General features: G+C 53.4%; 1 long non-coding RNA gene across 2 annotated transcripts; it reads right to left on the bottom strand.

Moving 5' to 3' along the window:
* Positions 1 to 10,915: 10,915 nt before the first annotated feature.
* Positions 10,916 to 22,403, bottom strand: LOC116761865. Of its 2 annotated transcripts, none has more exons than XR_004352142.1 (4): positions 22,049 to 22,403; positions 21,484 to 21,590; positions 19,201 to 19,314; positions 10,916 to 11,263 (listed from the first exon to the last, which is right to left on the bottom strand). It is a non-coding gene; the product is annotated as an uncharacterized LOC116761865 (long non-coding RNA). The 2 variants fall into 2 exon arrangements; XR_004352141.1 differs by having other exon boundaries at positions 19,201 to 19,256.
* Between the last annotated feature and the right edge of the window lie 1,121 nt (positions 22,404 to 23,524).

Raw genomic sequence — 23,524 nt, 5'->3', positions numbered from 1 at the left:
TTTGGTGTTTATCCTTCCACACTAGTGTGTGTATGAATACACACACACACGTATTCTGTCCCTGCTTCAGTCTGGGTCCCAGAGGAAAGAGATGACACACTCAGTCATGGCTACTCAGAAGAGCTTGATGGAGGGATCATTTATCTAGTTATGGGCAAGGTCCAGGGAAATCTTAACAAGGGATGGGCACACCAACAATAGTGAGTGAGTAATAAAAGCTAATATTTTTGGCCAGTAGTAGCTAATATTTATTAATAATGTTTACTATCCTGGCCTGTTCTAAGTGCTTTATAGGTATTTATATCATTGAATCTCCCAGCAGCCCCGTGAGGTAGGTCATATTATTAGCCCCATTTTCGAGCCGAAGAAACAGGCATGGAAAAATTAACTCACACAGAAATTGAGGTATAGAAAGGTTAAATGGTGAAGCCAGAGTCTGAACCCAGGCAGGCTGATTCAAAAACCCACTTTCTCAAAACCTGTGTTCTATTCCAGTGAGTCTGCCATCAAAATTATATGGATGATGATACTAAGTCATCATTTGCCTCTTGAACTCTCATCCTCTCACAAGTACCCTGTGACGCTTCCAGAGGCTGCATGACATGGGATGACATCATTCAGGCTATTGGAATGTTCTGTGTTTTAAAACTTTCTCAGTTTGAGTTTCTAATACAGTCAATATCGACAGACGTAACTCACATAGACAAAAGTTCCTCCGTGTCTTCAGGTGGGTCCTGCAGGGTCCTGTGAAGGACTCTTGAGACCAAAAAGTATGAGAACCACTGTGCTACCCTTTTCCTGTGGGGTTCAGAGGAGGGGGTCCCACTGGATTATGAGATCAAATTTATCATCACTAGTTTCCTTGCCTAAATCATACGACAGTGTAAGGCAGATTCTACACTAGAAAATTATAGAGCCTGAAGGAACCCAGAGGGGGCAAAGGGCCATTTTCTTCGTTTGGGGAGGATGGCTGCAGCTGGGCTGTGGGCTTCCCTGCCCCTGGCTGCCTCATGGGCCTGCGGATGGCCAGGGGGGCCCTGCTGGTATTGTCCAGGACCCCTGGGCCAAGCCCAGCTCATGTCAGGGGAATGGAGAGTATCTGGTTGAAAGACCACACCAGTAATATTTGTCATCTCATTTGCAAGGAAGAGTGGAAGTTTAAAGCTTTGTGATTTTCAGTAGAAGAGTATAATTTTACTTATCTGTCAAGATTTATAAAACATGATTGCCAGGTGCCCTTGTTTTTTTAGTCTATGAAATGGGGAATAAGTAATAATAATTGCTTTTTAATTGGTAGATATTGGGAATTATAGCAAATGAAGTTTAGCCAATGATGGGGAAAGGCTAGAATCTAACACTGGGGATGGCATAAAGTCATTGATGTTCCTTGCTTCAAAGTGAAGAGGTAATGGGAAAATGTATGGAGTGGACGTTCTAGGCTGGTGCCCAGCATCCAGTTCTCCTTCCCCAATTGGGGAGCTGCCATGTTGCTTGGGTAGAACTGATGTGGACACCCGAGTGTCCTAATGATGGGCCTAAGCCCATCAGTGTAATTCCACCCCTTGCCCTTGACCAGTCAGGGATGAGAAGTTATCTCAAGCTCATGTTCAGTGGCTGGAGGAAGGGAAGCCACAGATGTGCGTCTCTTTCTGGACAGGATGATGTGTAGATGTGAGTCCTGGGATGATTGAGGTTACTTTGCTGCCATGAGAGAAGCTGATGTGTGATGAATGAAGTCTACACTCCAGCAAGAGCAGAGCCAAAGACTCAAGGACAGACAAGCCAGAAGACCACACTGCCACCGAGCTCTTCTCTTCCAGAAGCCCAGGACTCCCTGTGTTTTAGCCAATTTAACCATTTTTCTGATACTTAGCAACCAGAGCATCTGATATAATTAAATAACTTTTTTCCAACTCAAATACTGTCAGATACAAAAAGTAAGACTGTCATGTTGACCAAAGAGTGTCAAATCTGACAATTTAAGGATAATCAATCCTGATTTTCTGTCACCTTCACTTCCAAACCTTCCACATAGGCATTTCCTATATTAGTCTCTTTCCAAATAAAACACGCCTTCCCTCTTTGACTACATAGTGACCAAGCATCAGATACTTTAGTCTCAACAATTGAAGCTTCTCAAGTGTAAAGGAACATGCGGGGCTCAAAGGGCAGCACCACATGTATCACGGGGATCACTTAAGCCGACTTCTCTGCGGCAGGACAAATGTGGCAGGCCGATGGGCAGGACTCTTCTGATGGTCGGAAGGATGGGCTCCCGGATCAGACTTGCTGGGTTCAAGCTCTGCCTGTCTCTCTGGGAGAGCTATTTGACCTTGCTTCCTTATCTCAAGATAACAAGAGGGTGATAATAAGAGGACCTCTAGCCTCTTGAAGTTGCAAGGATTAAATGAGCTAATGGATGTACCATGCGTTTGTGTGGCAAATGGGAATTTTTCCAAAAATGTCGGAGACAGTCCAAGAGACTTCCCCTCCCTGAGACTCAGGTTCCTCTCCTGACAAAGGAGGAGGGATGTCCAGGGTCCCCTCCAGCCAGACGTGCTGCCCTTGGCAGAGACAGGAGCCGGGTTCTCTGCTTGAGCAGCAAGGGGCCTGGGGCAGAGCGCTCTCCTGCGGGGAAGCCCGCCTGCCCTCAGAAATGACGCAGGGGCCATCTGTCAGGTGGCCTCAAGGGCCTTCAGGAAAGACACCTATGTTTGTTTGGTTTTGGCTTTGGTTTTAAGTGTAGAGACTGCAGCAGAGGAACAGGGCCGTGCATGCTGGTCGGCATGTCATGAGCGGGGCTGAGTGTGCAGACAGCATGGGTCCAAGGGTCTAAGAGACTGTGTTGTTCATTCTGCTGGGCCTCACGTTGTTCATCCGTAAATAGGGACACCCTCCCTGTCTCTCAGAGAGACTGTGAGGGTTACAGAAAATAACCCACGCGATGTGGGAAAGTGCCTGTCGCACCTTAGTGCCTTGGTGTCAATACTGTTCCTTTCCTCTTTCTGGAGCCCAAGTCCACCAGCCGCCACTGCAACAGGAAATGGAGCTGGAAAGTGCGCCCCCTGAGGGTGCAACCGAATAAGCTCTCTAAACTTCAGATGGAGAGTTGCTGGGGTCCTGAGGAGACAGGCATCACGCAGAGACCCCCGGCAGGGGAGAGCTGACCTCACGGCACCCGAGACCCACACCTGGATGTGCTAGTGTGGGAACTAACACATCAGGGTGGCTCTAGAGACCCATGTTCCTCATTGCCCTTCAGAAGTATATTCATGATTTCTGTTAACTCATGAGACTTGGCTACTCTCTTTTCTAGAGTCTCCTAGAAAATTCCCAACTCCTCTGTTATTTAAAATTCAAACTCCCAGAGGGAGAATCTGAGGGGCAGGTTGGCATCAGCAGTCACCATGTGGGCGCCTTCCCTCTGGTGGCCTCCCTGGCCCAGGTGCTCTCAGCTGAGGTCACAGGGATGGGATCACAGGCACAGGTGCTCAAGGGACAGCAGAGGGGGGCCAAGAGCCTGAGGTCGTGCAGCTGGATGGGGCCACCAGCTTCAGGGACAGCAGTGTGACACAGCTGTCACCAGTGTGGGCTCCTTGCCCAGGGCTTCCTCCCCCTCTTTCTCATTGTCCTATTTTGGGGCAGCTCCACCCCAGGCCAAAGATCGTTTCCCGTCAAGCTGGTGCCACCCCCAGAGCTAGAGGGATCATGCTATGAGGGCCTGGCAGCTGTCTTAACCTATCTCTCAAAGGGCTTGTTTCTGTATGGAAGAGCCTGAAATAATCACAGGCCTGGTGCTTGCAGACCGTACCGGGGTTTTGTAACCACGTTGACCCTGATCTGTACACAGTGGCTGAAGCCCAGGGCGAGATGCTGCCGCGGCCTGGCCTGTCTTGTTCGTCATCACGTACACAGGGTGGGATCAGACCTGCTGTCAGTCACCTGGAGAAGAGGTGTGTCTCTCAGATTGGAATCAGCTGAGCTTCCGGGAAGAAGCCCATCCCTGGCATCTTGACCTGAAATGCCTAGAGAGGGCATCCTATCTGCGGGCATTAACTTTGCTCCTTTATTTAGGACATTGTTCTTCAAACTTTGAGACCATTGGAACCCCCTGGGGTACTGGTTAAAAAGGCACATTCCCATATCCCAACCCCAGAGGCTCCTATTCTATAGCTCTGAGGTGGGACTCAGGGGACTTTGATCTTGACAAGCACCCCTAGTAGTTCTGATTCAGATGACCATGGACCACATCTAAAGAAACCTGGTCTAAGAGGAAGGTTAGTGTGTCAGGTAAGCCTGAACTCATAGTCTGGCTCTGCCACTTGCATGCTCTCTGGCCTTTGGCATGCTCTAATCTCTCTGTGCCTCAGTTTCCTCTTCTGAGAAACGGGAACAATCATATCAACCTCATTGGGGCATCAGGAAGAATAAATGAAGTGAGATGCTGCTCTCAAATGCTTGGGAAGGGTGGACACGGGTGATTGATAGAGTCTGACTGAAATCTCACTTGTAGAGCTGTACTTATCAAGGGACGCGTTGCAGGAATGAATGGTAATTCTAATGTCCTGAAGAAATGCCACCCTTAGCCGCTCCATTCAGAATCATCATTGGTAAACAAGGCAACCCTAACACACCCTCATCCCAGGCACACTCACACCCTCCTCCCTTCTCTCTCAACTGACCAAGCCCTTTGCCTGGAAGCCCAGTTCTCCATTGCCTGGTCCATGGTCTACCCCATGACCCCCAAACAGACCACCTGTCTGTCAGCAGGAAGCCTGTCTCCTGTGCTGACATCCCAACTGTGCAGCCACGCTGAGTACTCTTAGGTCTCAGACTTCTGGTTTTTTAAGTAGTATTCCAAGAACTGGTATCCAGCTCTTGGAGAAATAGGATATTCTGTGTGGTCAAATATCTGGGCTCACTGAGAGACGGTACGAATCAGTTGTTTGGCTGATTTTATATACATTAATATTCGAGAATATTTACTTTATACAGAGTGTCTGGCCACCCCCAAACTCAGCTAAAAATAATTGACTGTTCAAGCATTAGAAAGTTACATTAAAATCTTCCAAAGCTCTGTTGTCCTTATTATGAATAGTGATTATCATGGTATCTGAGAATCCCCGAAAGGGCATTTCTAATCATTAGAATTCAGGGTAAGCCAGCTTCTACCTCATTAAGCCTAAAGCCCTGGCAGACATCCAAGAATTGTGGCTATGCCACACAACCCAGCTGGGGACCTGGGCGGGGAGGGTTCAGAGACCTGGCTTCCGGTCATCGCCCTCACCTTGCTGTGTAACCTTGGGCAAGTGTCTCTGAGCTTGTCCCATCCACACAGCTAGGGGGTTATTCCTCAGTCCCATACCTTCTAACATAGAGTCTGTGTGTCTGGGTGAGCTGACCTTCATGCTTCCGTAGAATGACGCTTGGTCTTGGTTCCAGTTTAACAGGCCAGAGGGCAGTCAGAATCCATCCTTGTTGCCAATGATCCAATACAAAATGCATTTCTATTTGTTTTGCACTAAACCAATTCCCCAGGGCAGCCATCCAAGCAGAGCGGAGTTGGTGGTAATGGAGAAAGCCCAAGATGAGGACGTAGTTTCCAGCACCAAGGCCATTAGCCAAGTCTTCCTGACGCCAGGATGGTGAGAGGAAGAGTGGACAGCTCCTACGGGCACCCACGCTTTGGTTCTGACCTGTGCCTTTGGCCACTGTGCTGACAGAGTCCCTGCTTCTCTGGCATTGTGTAGAGGAGACACGGCTCTGAGGGGATGGCAGAGCAGCCGTGGGTTTGTGCCACCCCCCATGCCCCTGCCCTGTGGTGCACGTCCAGGAGAGCGGGGCCAGCTTCTTAATGGCCATCATTTCCAAGATGGCACTTGGCAATGTCAGTCAGAGGGTGAGGGCTTGACCCGGCTTGTCCCTTCATCTGGCCAGCTTTCCATGGGTCACACTGATGAAAGGAGAGGCTCTGCAGGGTCGGGGAGAGGGCGGATTACAGAGCTTTGGAGTGAAGCTGGCCTGACTCTTTTGTTGGATTTGCCCCTTCTCCATACTCACCCTTGTGCATGTTTGTTCCTGGCTGGGTCTGGCTCTAAGCTGTGGAGAAGTAGCAGCTGAAGAGGAGGAGAGGCTGCCGGAGTTGATGGTAACGATATTCCTAACAGTAGCTCACACATTTGTTTAATGCGCCCGCAGCTGTACCGAGGGCTGTTTCCTAGAGGGAGGATCTTTTGTTCCACATGGAAAAACTGATGTGAGAGATTGAATGATGTGTCAAGGCTACAGGGCTGGTAAACCGGGAGAAAGGATTCGAATCTAGGCCATCCAGCTCCGGAGCTGGCCACTATTGAAGAGCAATGCCTTTCTAGAATTTTCAAGGGCGGGGTGTCCTCCAGACACCTCCTGGGCGGGCAGCTCTGGGCACATCCCCTTTCCACCTCCTTTCTTGGAGCTTAATGCTGTGGCCTGGAGGGAAGCAGACTCCCCCCATCAGAAGTTTCCACTATTCACCCAGGGTGAGCTGCTTTGCTCCTTTGCTCCTGAGGGACGCGAGTGCGGCGGCCTCCCTTAGAAGCTGCGGGCAGGGGGCATGGCCTCCGCCCTCCTAGGCCCAGCTTTATAAACGCTCCTCAGGCCACTGTCTGGGGGGACACCACCTCTCACCTACCTCACACCGTCAGAACCTTAAGCAGCCAGAGGGCCTCTTTGGGGCCCCCTGGCCTGGGGCACTGTGCTCCAGCTTTGAGGTGGAAAGACCTGGGCTTATGTGCCATCCATAACCCTCTGAAACTCTGTTTCCTCTGAAAATACAGGTAGTGATGGCTGCCTCATACCTACTGCAGCTTCACCGTGAGGGTGCAATGCGGTCATTGATGTGACAGGTTTTTCATGAATTTTCATCACCAGCTCACCTTGACCGAACTTTCAGACTTGACAAGCAGCATCTTCATCTTGTTTAGATGCACAAAAGGAAGTTCAGAGGAGTTCACGAACGGCCCAGCACCCCACTCAGGAGCAGCAGGCCCATGCCTGCTCTTGACTCACCTGAGTCACAGCCGTCCCCTCCCTCCCCAAGCCCCGGTGTCATACAGATGCAACGTGACGCTGATTCGGGACCCACTGCGAGGTGAGCCCGGTGTTGCGGAAACCAGGGCGGAGCGGAGATGCTCTGCAGAAGTGTGGGAGCCGTTCCACTCAAAAGCGAGCCTTAGAAACATCTCCTGCCGACAGAACCTGCCGCTTCGGTCACTGGGCGCGGCTGTGTCACTGCTCCGCCTGCGGACAGGGACACCAGGTGGCAAGCATCTTCAAGCCAGCCCCAATTCCATGCTCTGGGCAATGGCTTCACCTGCCGCCTCCATCGCATGCTTTCTCGGAGGCGTAGCCAAGGAGCAGGGAGACGTTGAATCGGAAGGCATCACCACCCCCACCGCTGAGTCCAGTTCACCACCAGCAGGCTTCTGCACCCCAGTCTTTCAGCCACGCTGGCCCGAGGGGCAGGCTTCAGCGACCTCCCTGAGACCCCAGACACAGGTGTTCACGCTCTCTTGGGAACCCCGTTCTGCAGCTGAGCACTTGTGCCTAAATCTTTAAGCGTGAGTCCTTCCAGGTCCCGGTTTGTGTAACTAACATATTATTCTCTTACAATAACGTTAGCTACAAAGGAGTTGTTACTATTTTCCGGAGGACTAAGTACTCCTATAGGGCGTTGTGCTGTGCCCTCTGCCTGCATTATCTGAGGGAATCATCCCAACTAGGACGCTGTTATTCCCATGGAACAGATCAGGAAACTGAGGTGCAGAGATCGGCAGGCTAGTAAGAGACAGAGGGGGGAGTGAGCCGGGCTGTTGGGCCCCCAGGCCACACTGGCACGGCCACCGTCCTTGCTCCCGGTCTGATCATCTGCCCCTATCCAGACGCTGCCACTCCTCTGCCCTCCTAGAGGTCAGGGTGTGGGACCCGTGCAGAGACCCTGGGACCCTGAGCCCCCATCTTCCCGGGCTTGACTCCTTCCCCACTCCACCAGGCCTCTGCACCGTCCATCCTCACGGGCCCTGCCCAGCCCTTAGCCAGGCCCGGAGTATTTCCAAAGCGTCCCAACCTGTCTCCCAGCTTCCAGGTTTCTCATGCTTCAATCCACCCTCTGGTGGCTGCCAAAGGCCTCCTCCTGAATCATTCATGTTCCTTCCTCAGCAAGACGCTCCTGCCCCAGCTGCAGGTGACAGAGTCAGGCCCAGACTTGAAGCCTGGCATCCAAGGCCTCAGAGTTTGACCTGAACCCCCTTCAGCCTCTCTCCCGCCCCACCGCCTTCAGTCCAGCCATGCCTGCCTCCTCCCCTGCTCCTCACGGGTACCTACGATTTCTCCCTCCGGTCACATTGATTGTGTGACTGGATTGCTCACTTAGCCACCCAGAAATGTCCATTGAGTGCCTACACGTGCTGAGCATCATTCAGGCACCATGGGGGCCCAAATGGCCAGCTCCTGTCGCACGGAGCTTGTAGATTCGCAGAGGACACAGAGTTGGGTGTCTCTGAGGAGCTGAGAAGCCAGGGTTGTGGTGCAAGGTGGGCTGGGGGCCTCTCAGGAAGTTTGACAGCAGTCACACCGAGGTGGCTCCAGCCAGTAGGGGGCAGCAGAGCTGAGAGACCCCACGAGGGATGGCAGTAAGCAGATGCCACAAAGCACTAGACGGCGTGAGCAATCAGAAGCATATGAGATGGGGAGGAGAGGAAAGAAAGATGGCGGGTAGGAGCCATGGAGGCAGCAGCCGAGACAAGCCGAGTTGCAAGGATGATGAAGACACAGGAGCAGAGAAGAGATGATGCAGCATCGGAGGGACCACAGGCCACTGTGCTGAAGCCCTGCTGAGGCAGCCCGAGCTTCATCCCTGCTCGCTGCTCTGCCAGCAGTGCAGGAGGTTGCCCAAGCACGCGCCTGGTCCTTGCATCCCAAAAGCACCAAACGCAGGACAAAGCTGCCATGAGCTGCCATGGGCTGGGCGGCCACCAGCCTACAGAGGCGGCTTCTTTAAGGCCTCCTGTGATAATTACCCAGAGCGACCACACCAGACCAAGATTTGCTCGGAAAGTCCTAAGTGCAGGGAGAGCCTGCAAGCACTGGGTGGCAAATTGCAGGATTGGAGACCACAGAAAGCCACAGGAAAATTCCCGTCAGGGCCAGGAGCAGACACAAGGGGAGAGGGGCTATGAATGGCTCCCTGGATGGGAGGGGAGATAGAACGCTCAGCTAGATGGTATGGAGGAAAATAAAGAAATGATGGAACAAATGTCTGGAATCCCTGAGTGGAAAGGCTGGCACGGAGAAAGGGAACTATGTGACCAGATGTTTGCTTTGCCTCCTGGATGGAAAGCACTCCAAATGGAAAATTTTCCCGTACCAGTGAGGTCAGAATGTATGAGCAGCCCCTCTTCCAAAAAGCAAGATGGTGGTGTCTGCCAGCCCCTCTGTGCCTCTCGGGAGGACTGCTGTGGCCGGAGGGCAGGCAGCACGGCGGAGACCTCAGCCCCTTCCCTCTCTGGTCCTCTCTGAGAAAGACCACTTGTGGACCGGACAGAGTGTGGCAACACACCATTTGCTCCCCAAGTTTACAGACCTGGCTCTGGAAGGAAGACCCACGGGAAGGGAACCACATCCAACCGGAGGCCGGGAAATGTTTCCCTAGGTCTGCGGCAGCAGCTGGTGTTGGCCTGCTCCCTTCTCATCCACAACAGGATGGCATGAACGAAGGCAAACAAAACAGCAGCCAATGCAAAGGGTTCTTGGGCTTTCTGATGAGAACGATCCAGGAACCAAGGGCAGGAGCAACGGAGGAGCCCCCGGGGGAGGGTGGGGGGCGAGAAGACCCTGTGGGAAAGCTAGCCGGCTCCAGGGACCTGCTGACTAGTACAGAGTCTTATGGAAATAAAGGGCAGACGATGTGGAGGGTTGCCTTGTGTTTCACGTGTGTGTATGCCCGTGCACACCTGCGTGTGCATGTGTTTTGTCTACTTCAACCCCCTCCTTGACTTCAGCCTCCAAGACCTGGCACCTCTCCGCTCTCGAGGCAGTGGGACACCTCCTTAGAGCCCCTCCCCCTTCCCCCTCCCCTCCCACCTCCTCCTTTTTCCCCCAGTTTTATTGAGATATAATTGACGTACAGCACTGTATGAGTTTAAGGTGCACAACAGAATGATTTGACTTACATACACCATGAAACGATTACCACAGTAGGTTTGGTGATCATCCCTCTTATACAGATACAACATTAAAGAAACAGAAAAAAAAAAGTGTTTTCTTTGTGATGAGAACTCTTAGGATTTACTCGACAGCAGCTTTTATTTAAAACATACAGCAGTGTTAATGATCCTTGTCATGTTGTGCGTTACATCCCTAGTACTTATTTATCTTATAACTAGAAGTATGTACCTTTGACCACCTTCATCTTATTCCCTTCCCCCAAGCCCCCTACCTGTCTCTGGTAGCCACAAACCTGATCTCATTTTCTATGGGTTTGTTTGTTTGTTTTTGAAGTGTCATTGACCTACAACACTATGTTAGTTCCTGGTGTACAACATAGTGATTTGATATTTATATACATTTCAAAATGATCACCACGGTAAGTCTAGTTACAAGATGTCACCATACAAAGATATTACATAATAATTGAGTATATTCCCCACACTGTACATTTCAGCCCTGTGACTCATTTATTTTGTAACTGCAGGTCTGTACCTCTTAATCTCCATCACCTATTTCTCTCCTCCTCCCCACACCCCACCCCTCTGGCAAGCACCTGTTTGTTCTCTGTGTCTATGACTCTTGTTTCTGTTTGGTTATGTTTGTTCATCTGTTTTGTTTAGATTCCACATGTGAGTGAAATCATACAGTATTTGTCTTTCTCTGTCTCATTTCACTTGGAATAATACCCTCTAGGTCCATCCGTGTTGTTGCCGATGGCAAGATTTCATTCCTTTTTATGGCTGAGTAATATTCCAACCCCTCTTCTTCTCAATACTGTGTCATTTTGGCTGCGGTAACAAGCAAACCCAGTGTCTCGGGGGCTCACAACCACGCACATCTCCTTCGCACTCACATCACCTGTGGGAGGCTGTCGGCTCTGGCTCCACTGGCTCCACCCCACAACTCCTCATCCCAGGGCCCAGGCTGTAGGAGCTTCCCCAGCTGGTCAGTGCATTCTTCTGACACACTTCTCAAGCAAGTGCGATGATGGAAACTCTCGCTAAACTTCTGCTGAGACCTGGAATACATCACCATATTTATTCACATTCCGTGGGCTGAATTGTATTACATGGTCAAGTCCAAAGTCAGTGGGGTGAGAATGAACATTTCTCCCAAAGGGAAGGAGGGTGCGAATTAGTGCAAACTACCATGTTATTTCATATTGTATGTCAATATTTTCTACCTCCTTTCCAGCAGGTCTCTCCACAGCTCAGCAGTCTCCTCTGAGCAAGCCTCTTTTGTTCTCCTAACAACCTTAAGAAATAATCGCAATGGCAAAAGTAATTAACTTTAAAAACAAAAAAGTAATTAACTTTTACTGCCTCTTTCTTTGTGCCAGGTGTTGTTCTAAGTGCTTTACAGGCGTTCTTTGAGTTAACACTCACAGCGGCCCCATGATGTAGCGACCACTGTTATCCCCATTGTACGTGTAAGAAAACTGAGGCTGAGAGGTTGACTGGCCCAAAGTCACACAGCTGCTAAGGGTCAGGTCTGGGATTCACTCTGAGGGCGCCAAAGGCTGTACTTTCAACCCCAGCAACTATACGGCTTCTTCCTATGAGGCCAGGGTGGGGTAGCGGCCCCATATGACAGATGCGCAAACTGAGGCCCAGAAAGTTGACTTGACCTGACCAAAGATACACCCTGTAAACAGAACTAAAATAGAAATGCCCTGGTGTCTTCTCCTCAGCAATCCCTCCCCTACACCAAGCTGGGGACATTGTCGTCTAGCACTTTGAGGACACTGACTGCCACCCTGGCCTGGAGCCGTGCAGAGGGAGGGTCCAGTGATGGTGCCTGTCTGTCGGCCTTTTCCTACCGGTCAGCCCAGGGTGGTGAAGTAGCCCAGTCCTGGCTCGACCACTGACGACCTCAGGCAGGTTCCTCGACCTCTCTGAGCTTTACCTTCCTGGTCTACAACATGAGAGCCACAGAGCTTAGACCATAACGCCAACCAGAGTAACTGGCCTCACTTTCACTCTTCAGCTCCTCCACTCTAAATCCTGCTGGATTTCTTTGATTAAGACACTCTTGCCCTCCACCCCACCTTCACTTCCTACCCCACCCCTCCATCCATCCTTCTTGGGTTCGTGTCACCTCCACTGCACACTCAGACAGGTTTGAGAGGAGGCGTGAGATGAGGTGGGGGCCACAGTCCCACCTGAGCTTCAACAGAGAACCAAATGGGCTGGCTCTCTGTGCTCCCCACCTGGATACACGTATACACATGTGCACAGACATGCCCACATGTATATATCACACGCCCACATCACATGCTCATGTATACAATACGCAAAACACTTACATACCTGTACACAAATACATACATACCCATATACCTGCATGCACACATGTACACACATATACACACAGACACCTGTACACATATACAGAGACACACATACGTATCCACACAAACACACACATACATATACGCACCTACACAATATACCTGTGTATATGTGTACACACATACCCACAAACACACACATGCACATGTCCACAAATAAACACACATACACACAAATATGCACACGTACATACACTCCATGCAGGCACAGCCACTGGACAGGGTGTGGCTTGTGGGGCATATAATGCTGTCTGTCCAGCCAATTCCTCCCCTGGAGGGTAAGTGCTCTTCTGGGGGTGGGGCCTTGGTCACAGCCAGAGAACGCGACAGAACGTGAGGGCCCGTGGGGGTCAAGCCCCTCCCTCAGCTGCGTCTTGCAGGTGAGGAAACCGAGGCCCAGAGGATAACGGAAGCACACAGCGCTCCAATGTGCCAGGCACAGTTCCAAGCTCTTCATCTGTACTAACCCACTGAACACTCACAGTCACCCGCTGAGGGACCCACTGTCTCGTTTTTCCAAACAGGAGAACTCAGGCCCAGAGGGTCACGCATTAGTGGTCACTCAGTGGGCAGTGGAGTCAGGCTCAGGCAGCCGCTCCTCACGGGCAACCTGGGCTGCCCCTCTGCTGCCATCGCTGATCGTGTGACACTGGGCAGAGGGACCGTGATCGCTGCCGAGTCAGGTCAGACCCAGCTTCCGAGCCCTGCTGCCTCAGGCAGCCTGGCTGAGAGGCTGTCGTCTGACCACGTGGTAACTTTCAGGGACACGAGGACACGCCAGACAGGCGGGCCGAGGGAGGGAGGTGCCTGGGCGGGCAGTGCCATGTGTGCTGCTGTGGTCTCTGCCCCTCCTGCTCTCGGGGCATGAATGGCCCGCCTGCCCTGAGACGGGAGCCCAGTGTCTGAGCAGGCCGGATGCCTGGTTTCTTTGGCAACTCAACTCACATTCTCCTGGCTGTGCTTTCTGGGGCTTGATTTAAGTTTAATTCCAGCCGGAATGACTGGAAATACCAAGTATTTTACTAGGATTAGTGCTTGGCTGGAAGGGCCAACTGCCTCTGCCACAACCAGGTACCGTGGACCTCAGAGGAGCGTTAATCCCAAGGAAGTCTCCGTGACTCAGCCTCGGGTGGCTTCTCAGCCCCAGGAGGGCCAGCCCAATGCACAGACGCCCAGGCTGGGCCTCCGCTGAGCTGGGGGAGGGGAGAGGCGGCACAGGAGGGCTTGCCGAGCTCAGAGCAGCCCTGCTCTCCCACCCACAGCAGGGACCCATCCAGCCCATCCCCCAAAGCAGACGCTTCCGGGAGAGCGGGGAGCAGAGTGGGGCGGGGCAGGCACACAGTGCGGGCACGGCTCTGTGCCGGGGGGGCGGGGTAAGGAGGCACCGTCTGGTGGTCCGGGGCACAGCTGCCAGTCTCACCAGCACTTAGCTTCTCGGCCCTGGCCACGTCTAACCGCCCTGAGCTGTGGTTTCTCGTCTCTAAGTAGGGATGATAACAGCACCTCCCACGCGGAGCGGAGCGGAGCGAATATGAAGATTAAATGAGGCAGGGTTTTCAAAACACATAGCACAGTTCCTGGCACATGGAAAGCCCCAGATAAATACTAGGGATCAATGTGAAACATTAGCTTCTCACACCTGCCAAGCCTTCAAGACTCTGTGAAGGAAAACAGTCAAAAATGTGAAGCACCTCCCTTCCCAAGGTAATGGAGCTGGTTTTCCTTCCTACCTATTGGCTCCAGCCTGACAAAGGTGTCTACATCAGAGGAAGGTCTTCTAGCAACGGGCTCAGCCCCACCTGGCAGCTCCGGGCTCCCATGTAGCCCTCTGAGCCCCCATGCTGCTGCCCAGAGCAGGCATCCCTAACTGCCTCTGCCCTACCCCATGGGCTTGGCTTCATCTTCTCTGCCCTGGTTCCTATGCCTGGTTCTGAGCAGCCCTCCTACTGGGATCCCAGGTGCCCTCCGAGGTAGAGCCCTGCTGTGAGCCTCACGTGGTGATCAGTGAGCAGGTGGGGAGACTGCCCTTCAAAGCTGGGGTCCTGTCACCCACAGACAGATCTCCACTAGTTTCCTGGGCATCAGCTGCCTGCAGGCGTCCCTGCCCTGCTTCTCGCCTCTCCACGAGCTGCTGGAGCAGCTCTAGACCCTGCTGTGTGGCTGGGAGGGTCCCGCAGTGCCTCACACCCAGTCCCAGACTATCACAGAAGGGGCAAACCCAGAGGGAGACAGGGGAGTGAGTTAGAGGAAAGACAAGAGAAGGCCACGGGGAAAGATTGGCAGGGGCAGAATGCAAGCAAATGCCAATCAGACATAATTTGAGGCTGAAAGCAGTCAGTGAAGGATTGCCCACACTGCTCTCCAAGATGAACGTCTTCCTCCCGCAGTCACGCTTGGTCACCCCAGCAACCCAGCAAGGACTTTATCAATGATCCTAGCTCTATACCCATCATGGAACTTCAGTCCTCCAGGCCCTGCAGAAACTTTTCTTTCTGCTGGAATACCTGCCAGCCTTCCCTAGTATGCACCACGAGTGAACTCCTATTTATCCTTCAAAACCCAGCTCAAACGTCACCTCCTCTAGGAGGCTTTCCCTGAACACTCCCTCCCATATTCAACCACAGCCTCTTGAGATGCCCCACAGTGTGCTCTACATCTATGTACCTCTCTTTGTTGTGGTTTATTGGCTCATATGTCATCTTCCCTTGCTGTGCTCGGGGCAATGAGTGTGTCTTATCCATCTCCACATCCCCAGCTCCTGTCACAGAGCTAAGCACGGAGTGAAGCCTCAGCTAAAATTTGCTGACATGGAAAGCAACAACAACAAAACAACATCTTTTGACTACTCCTTCACACCTCCCTGGCGAAGCAAATCTAAAGTCCTAGCTCAAGCCCTCTGAGGGGCTGAATGTCTAAGATGGACACCAAGACAAAGTCCCAGACATCACACAGCCTCATGGAAGTATCAGGACATGCCCGGCCTCTGGAAGGGTGAGCCAGAAGGAAGCTTCCAGAGGGGCTCAGAAATCACCCACTGGTGTCCTGCAGTGAGAAAGCCACCCTGGCTGGCGGCGATCTGAAGCACCAGCAGCATGAAGAATGAAAAGGCAGAGTGTGGCCAGAGCTGAGAGGTTGGCACTTGCAGGCTAGGAACCGAGGAGGAGCGGCCCTGGGGGAGAAACTGAGCCAGGCATGACCCCTAGCCCGGGGGGTTCCAGGCAGAAGAACAGCCCACTGATGTCCCTCTCAAGCTGTAGGAATATTGTGGGCACTGAAACCCCATCTCCTAAGAACACTCCGCACTGCTCCAGTCCCAGGCCTGACTCCATCGGGACCGTACTGACAGGGGCGTCAAGTCCAAGCTCCAAGTCTGCCTCCCGGCCCCCGGCACAACTGACCACCCCCACACCGCTGCCGCCAACGGCTGTCCTCACTGAATTCTCTCCTCTCCCACCCACCGCCCAGGCCCAATCTCAGCCACCATCACCTCCCTCCCAGCTCCTAGGGGCCAGCCTGTGGGGCTGTCGCTCTTCCAGCCTTGCCCTTGAGATGCACCTGGACAGTCCCCGTTAACGTGTGGATCAGACCCTGTTTAAAAGTCTCCCTTATCGATCCTCCTCTGGAGGAGGCTGCTTTGGGGAATAAGGTAGGGGGTCAAATGTGTGAGAAACTCCCTATCCAGCAGAACTGATGCCCTCTGCTCACCTCTCCAGCCACTTCTCATCATTCCCACCATACGACCTCTGATGCTCAGATGACAATATCCTTTCCTCCTTTTTCCACCTGCCGCCCTCCAGGTCTGTCCCCCCAGCTGAGGGAGGCACCCCCACTCTTCCCACAACCCGCCCCCCCATCTCTGTTATCTCTCTCCCTCTGGACTGGGGATTCTGAGCTCTAATTCCTGAGCACCGGGAATACAACAGCAAACCAAACAGAAAAGTCACGTACGGGATGGAGAGTACATAAGATGCATACGTAAGTATATACGTACATAAGATGTCTGGTGCTGGGGAGAAGTTTTAAGCAGGACAGAGGGAATAAATGCTGATGGCGATTTAAACAGGATCCGAGGAGGCAGGGAGCCAGCTGTTGGATAACTGAGGGAACTTCGTGCGGTGGGGAAATGTCCTGTATCTTGGCTGTGGCAGGAGGCTATGCAGTTGTATACATTTCTCCAAACTCACCGAACTGTATGCTTAAAACCTGTGGATCCTACTTGTATAAATTATATACCTCAGTAAATCTGACATCATAAAAGAGTGTCCCAGACAACAGAAACCTAGAGGCAGGAGTATGCCCAGAAGAACTGGTACAGGGTTGGAGGAGCCACAGGCCAGGCACTGTGGACAGGGCAGAGGTGATGTCCAGTGCATGCATGCGTGTGCCTGCGTTCCGTGTTCTGGGTGGGCCCAGGCATCAGTCTCCTTATAGATGTCTGCAGGTGGCGCACCGCTGGCGTAGGTGCTGCTTCTCAGCATCTTCCTCATTACCTGTGCTGGCAGCCCCCGGAGGGCAGGAATTGTGCTCTACTCATCCCTGCATCCCTAGGAGGTACTGAGGAGGTGCTCGGTGCACGGTGCATGGAGATTAAATGGAGCTGATTCCCACTGAACCACGTCCAAGGAATCTGAAGCTGTCTGCAGCAGTGGACATCCCCCGTGCTGGAGGGGCAGGGCCCAGTCAATTTCACTGTGGGTTTGGGCTGGGACAACCCTGTCTCTGGGGTTCACCTGTCCCAAGATGATGTGTAAGGAGGGGCCAGTCAAGGCCCGCTGTTCGTTGTGTGGATTCCAGACTCTCTCCCCCTCTACCTGACTCCGAGGGCTCCGGGTGGGGTGTGGGCCAGCAGCCCTAAGCCTGGACACTGTCAGCCGCCTCTGTCTTCAGAGGCAAGAAAAGACGGCAGAAAAAGGCCGATGACCAGCTCAGACTCCTCTCCTCCTCAGCTCAGACTCAGCTTCCTTGAATGAGCTTGAGTGGCAGAGGCCCTGCAGGTTTTATCTCTGTGCGCCTCTGGTGGGGGCTCGCGGAGCCTCACTTCAGAGACTCTGAGAGCAGAGCCTGCGGTGCACTTGGAGAGGAGAGGAAACCTCACATTTCTTGAGCAAATGCCATGTTTTGGGCACGAAGCCAGCACATCACACATGTCATTGCTTTATCTTCACTGCAACCTGCAGGGCGCCAGGGTCCTTGTTTACAGGCAGGGAAAATGGGTCACAGAGCGGTTGAGTCATTGTCCAATGCAAGCGTGGCAGAACCGAGGTCTTTCTGTTCCCAGGGTCAGTGCCACCTCAGAGGCGAAGGAAGGAGGGGGCTGCTGTGAGGAAGGTCACTGGTTGAGAGGAGCTGGGAAGGGGATGGGGTGAGTGGAGTGGCAGCGGCTGAAAATGGGCTGCTATGTCCAGAAGCCAAGGGATGGCCCGGGATTCCAGGCAGAAAAGGTGCTGTTTCCCCCAAGCCAAGGTGAGTAAGTGTGGTAGGGGCCTGGGGTGGAAGTAGGGTCAGCCCAAGGAAAGGACAGTGGCCGCAGGAGGGCTCTGAGCCAAGGGCGACCGGAGCGCAAGGGAGTCCAGGAGGCCTCACTTCCAGCCTGAAGATGACAGATTCCTGTGGCTGTGATTCACCAGCTGCCATGACCACAGTCACAGCCCCTGACATCTGCACGGCGTGTGGCACTCTCCACGGACCTTGCAAGTGTCCACACATGACCACGTTCCGTCTCACTAGCAGCCCCCTGAGGGTGGCAGGGAGGTGAGGCAACGAGGGCTGGAGGGCTTAAGTGGCCGCCGAGGTCACACAGGGGTAAATGGCAAATCAAGGCTTGAGCGATCCCCATAAAGGGCAATGCTGATCCCCTGTCTGTCCATCTTTATAATCATCTGTGTGCTTCTGGAAGGCCTGTATGACCAGACTGAACGGTGGCCCTGGATGGAGCTGGTAGAGTGCTAGAGACTAAATGTTTGTGTGCCCCCAAATTCATATGTTAAAACCTAACCCCCAAGGAGATGGTGTTGGGAGGTGATTGGGTCCTGAGGGTATAGTGCTCAGGAACGGAATTAGGGCTCCTGTGAAAGAAACTCTGGAGAGCTCCCTCACCGCTCGCACCACGTGAGGCCACAGCGAGAAAAGAGCTGACTAGGAACCAGGAAGTGGGCTCCACCAGGCAGAGTCAGCCAGCACCTTCCTCTTGGACTTCCCTGCCTCCAGAACCGTGAGAAATAAATGTCTGCTGGTTAAGCCACACAGCCTGTGATATTTTTGTTATAGCAGCCTGAACAGAGTTAAACCAGGCCAAGGATACCAAGATCTTAGCCTCTGGAGGAATAGTATCACCCTCCCTGTCCACGCTCCCTATAGGGCTCAGGGCTGAGCTGGCCAAAGCAGGTTGGGTCAATGGGCTTTTGGTTTGGGGACTGCCAAGGAAATACGTTTCAGCACTGGGGCTGTCAAACATGCAGAGACTGAAAACCATCCACCCATTCATTTTGCCAGCCAGCCAGCCAGCAACCAGAGCTCAGGTGTGTGCATATATGCACATATATATGCATATATGAGGAGACCTCTGACCCCAGGTCATCGGGTTATTCATGGTCCTCAGCACTTACCTCTTTGGGAGTCAGGGGTGAGGGTGGTGCCTCCCTCTGGCCTTCCTGGTGGGAGCCTGGAAGGAAGGGAAACCCTGTCCTTCACTGGGCACAAATGCTGGTGCCTATGGAGCTCTGTTGGGAAATAAAAACTGCCTTCATTCCGGTCCTCATATTTCTGTTCCCCCAGGTTCCCAGACAGGTCTCCAGCAGATGGACCTCGGAGCCAATAAGCTTGGGATATTGTCCTCAAGGCCTGAGCAAGCCCCTCCCTGATCCAGGCTTGGAGAAGTCTCCCTAGTACAGGGAGCAGCTGACACTTTGTCACTCAGTGCTTCCCAAGCGTATCATCCCCAGGTCCCTTTTTGGGGTGTGTAGAAGTTTTTAGCCTGGCACACCAGTTGCCACGGGACTCACTGGAAATCACTGTGCCAGAGAAATTTCCTGCCTAGGGACTCCGGTTTCCCATTCTGGGTCAGCACTCAAGGGCTTCGCACGCACACCTGCGGGGCTCCCAGAATCAAAGTGCTTTTTCATCAGAGGCGTTTTTAAGTGTGCAGCATGGAGAGTAGATTTGTGTTCCCTTATTCAAAATATATTTATCGAGCTCCTTAATTGCCTTTCCCTTTCTTAAGTAATTGCTTCATACGTACTTTGCAGGTGGACCCACAGGAGGCAAGCATTTCCCACCAGGACCAACACAATCCTGAGCCTTCGGCCCTTCCCTTACTGCCCCCTTCGTGGGGCCGAAGGAAAGCTCCGGACCGGGGGCCCTGGCCAACCACAGAGCCAAGCAAGATCAAGCCTACGGCCAGTGAGGTACGTGCGTGGTGAAGGGGATGTGGGGGAAGGGCTGGGGCTTCAGAGACGCGAGAGGGCGGCCCTGAGAGGACCGAGGCCATCCTGGGGTGAACGTGGGGAGGGGCCCAGGGAGAGGCCTGAAAGGCTGACGGAGCTGTGTCCTAGGGAAAAGGCAAAGGGAAGAGGAACGAAAGAGTTCCTTCTCTCCAAGGGGCAAGGAGCCCCCGAACTCAGTCTAGGTTTGGGTACCCTTCTGGAGCCAAGGGCTAAGGACGTAGAGCTGGTTTGGGGAGGGACGGCAGAAGGGCAGAGGCCTGTGGGCCAGACCAGGAGCAGAAATCAGCCTCTGCTATGACGGTAGGTATTGGGGGCCTGCACACCGAGCCACACAGCAGTCACCAGCCAGCACAGGTTCCTGTGAGCCCCTCGCCGGTGACATCGGGTGCGAACGGTGCCAGGCCCCGGCACCGTGCTGGGTGGAATCGGGAGAAGGCCTGGCAGAGATAAGCCGGACACAGTGGTCCTCGAAGTGTGAATCACCCCGGAACTGGTTAGAAATGCAGACTCTCACGCCCCACTCCAGACCCACTGAGTCAGAACCTCTGGGAGTGGGCCCCATTAGTCCGCTAAAAAGCCCCCAGGTGATTCAGAGGCACACTCAAGTTTGACAAACTCTGGCCGAAAGGAATCCCTGACTCTCCTTCCCCCCAGCATCCCAGGCCGCGGCTGGATCAGGGCAGGCGGGGCCTGCAGGGCTGGGCTCTCGAGAAACCCACGCAGGAGCACAGGAAGCCTGAGTGGTTAGAGTCTGTGAGGCGTGCCCTCTCCTGAAGGGAAGCCTGACAGATGAAAGGCAGCAGCTGCCGCCCTGCTGCTCTGCTGCCGTGTTTGCAGCCTGGCTCCCCGGGCCTCGGCCCCTCCCGAGACCTGCCGCCCAGGAGGAGGCCTGGGCCAGGCACAGCCTCCCCTGCGGGGACTTGGCTGGCCCCGAACAAGACCCAGCAGGGCACCAGGAGTTCTCCACATACATTTCATCCCCTGTTATCTCCACCCCAACCTACTGAATTGAAGGCTGTCAGTACACTGGCTGTACAGATGCGGGTTTCAGAGTTTCAGAGTTCAGTAACTTGGTTGATGCCACTCACTCCTAAGCTGCGGAGGTGGGTCTTGAACCCGTTCTACACGTGCACTGCTTCTTCTAGCCTCACCTCTGATTCCCTAAGTCTTCACTCTGAGGACCTGCTCCCCGTCCCCTCAGCTCAGGGGGTGCAGACTGGCATCTCAGTGGCCAGTGGGTTCCCTTTCAGGGACGGGCATTTGACTTGGTTTTCTCATCCCGGAGCATGTGAATGTGTACGCTTTGTCCAGCATCTCTCAGGAGTCTCCTTCTGGAAGGAGTCTCTAGTTCTGAAGCCTCCCCTCCTGGCCTTCCTCCCACCCCAGCCCGCCGCGGGCATCCGCAGCCATCTGCAGGTGACATGGGGACAGGCGAGAAAAGCCCACCTTGTTTCGGGTGAGGCAGCGTGGTGGGACGACGGCTCGCTGGGGCCCTACTTCGTGCTGCTCTTGACGTCTCGTTTCCACCGTGTGCTCACGCAAGGACCTCGCTTCTGGAGGAAAACAGATGTGACTGCGTGTGGGCAGGAAACCACAGGGCGGCCTCCTGCCTCATCCGTCCCCATCACTCGAGGCAGCCCCGTGTGCTGACGGGGGAAGCTCCCTGGCGGTGATGCTCCGGAGCTCCAGGCTCAGCCTGCGATGCAGGGCCAGGGTGACCCAAGGCAGCAGGAAGGTGGAGCTCAGTGCTCTGCAGCTGTCCATAGGAACGGCTAGACACGCAGACTGTCGACCCAAACCCAGATCTACTGAATCAGAGACCCTGGGGGTGCAGCCGGGCAGCCTGTGTTTTAACAAGCCCTCCCGGCAACTGAGATGCACCCCGCAACGGGCGATTCCCAGACGGCCCCCATCCCTGCTTCCAGCCTCTTCTCTTACCACAGCCCACACCCTCGCACAGCCCTCCTGCGGCGCTCACACCCCCCCTCCTTCAGCCGGCACGTCCGCTTACCTCTTCCTGGCAAGCAGGCTCCAGGTTTACCCTTCGTCATCCCAGATCCGACACACAGCATCTCACGTCACTTCCCTTCACGGCTCTTTTCTTCCACATCCGACTTTCCCTTCCTGGGCTTTATGTCTATTTTCCTAACACCAAAAAATTGAAGCCTCTGTTCATAGCGCACCTGCCTCCACCCAACATCTGTCAACTATTTACCACGGGGGACGTGGCAGCCGACAAGCAGCAGGGCCCCAGCTCTCACAGAGCTGACAGTGCAGTGGGAGCTCGTGGAAGAGGTGGGCTGAGGCCTTTACTGAGCCATCTCTTCACTCTCCAGGCACCCATCAGGCCCCTCCCGGCTTTGTCACCTCCCTGAGCACATGCCATGCCCAGTGCCACGCCAGGCCAGCACAGCGCTTCCTCCCCAGGCCAGGCCCAGGGCTCAACGCTGCTTCAGCAAACCGGAGGTGAGCACGAGTGACACACACTGGCACACACGTGCCCACACACACCACACTCCTCAGCCCTGCTGGGACGGGGGCAGAATGCAGTGGGCACGGCTAGGCAGGACCCTGGAGAATCTTGGTGGCTACATCGATCCTTAGTACTGGTCACTCTTGGTAGCCAAGGAAGAGGTACAAGGAAACATCCCCTTCCACTGAACGCAAAGGAAAATGGATAAAAACCATTTTCCATCTGTTTTTCGTACTTTGCCTCCTCTGATGGACACCAACACCTCACTAGGTCGTCTCAGGTGTTGCTGAAGCTCCCTGTCAGTGCTGTTCTCACAGGGGCTGACCAGAAGCTGGCCCCAGCCATGGGGTCTCAGGTCTCTGTACCCTCCTGCCAATTCAAGACTGGTTGACCAAGAGTACCTGTTGCCCATCACCAGACAGTACTGCAGTGGTACATTGTGCTGGGCGAGGGTATGGTCTGTAGAGTCAGACTGTCTGGAATCAAATCCCTAATCTACCACCTGTTTACTCACTGTGTGACCTCAGACACGTTACTCGACCTTTCTGAGCCTTCATTTCCTCATCCCCCTGTTAACACGGGCATAATAATAAGGTCTATCTCATAGGATTGCTATCAGGATTAATTACTTAATACACACAGCTTACTGAGTAAATACTCAATACACGTTAGGAATTGTCATGATTGACTGGCTGGAAGACGACAGACTCAAAGGCCCGTACTTCTCACAAGGACTGGCATTTTCAAGCAGCAGATGGCACCTGAGATCTCAGCACAAAGTTTCTGATGGGAGACCGTCAGCAGGAGGGGGAGATAATAAGTCAACTCCCTCTTGATGTATTATCTACTTTACCAATTAGGCTTCCCTGGGAAGGTGCCCTGGGGATTTCCATAAACCCATAGAATAGATTCATGGAATTGAGTATTTCCAGTTACTAGTTAAGATAAGTTTTAACAAGTGTGAGATCAGGTCAGTTTTCAGGGGATCATCCCAACGGACGAGAGAGAACAGAC

Source organism: Phocoena sinus, chromosome 1 (assembly GCF_008692025.1).
Source record: "Phocoena sinus isolate mPhoSin1 chromosome 1, mPhoSin1.pri, whole genome shotgun sequence".
NCBI classification, from domain to species: domain Eukaryota; kingdom Metazoa; phylum Chordata; class Mammalia; order Artiodactyla; family Phocoenidae; genus Phocoena; species Phocoena sinus.
The sequence above is the reverse complement of the archived record's forward strand: the minus strand, read 5'-3'. Positions and strand labels throughout refer to the sequence as shown.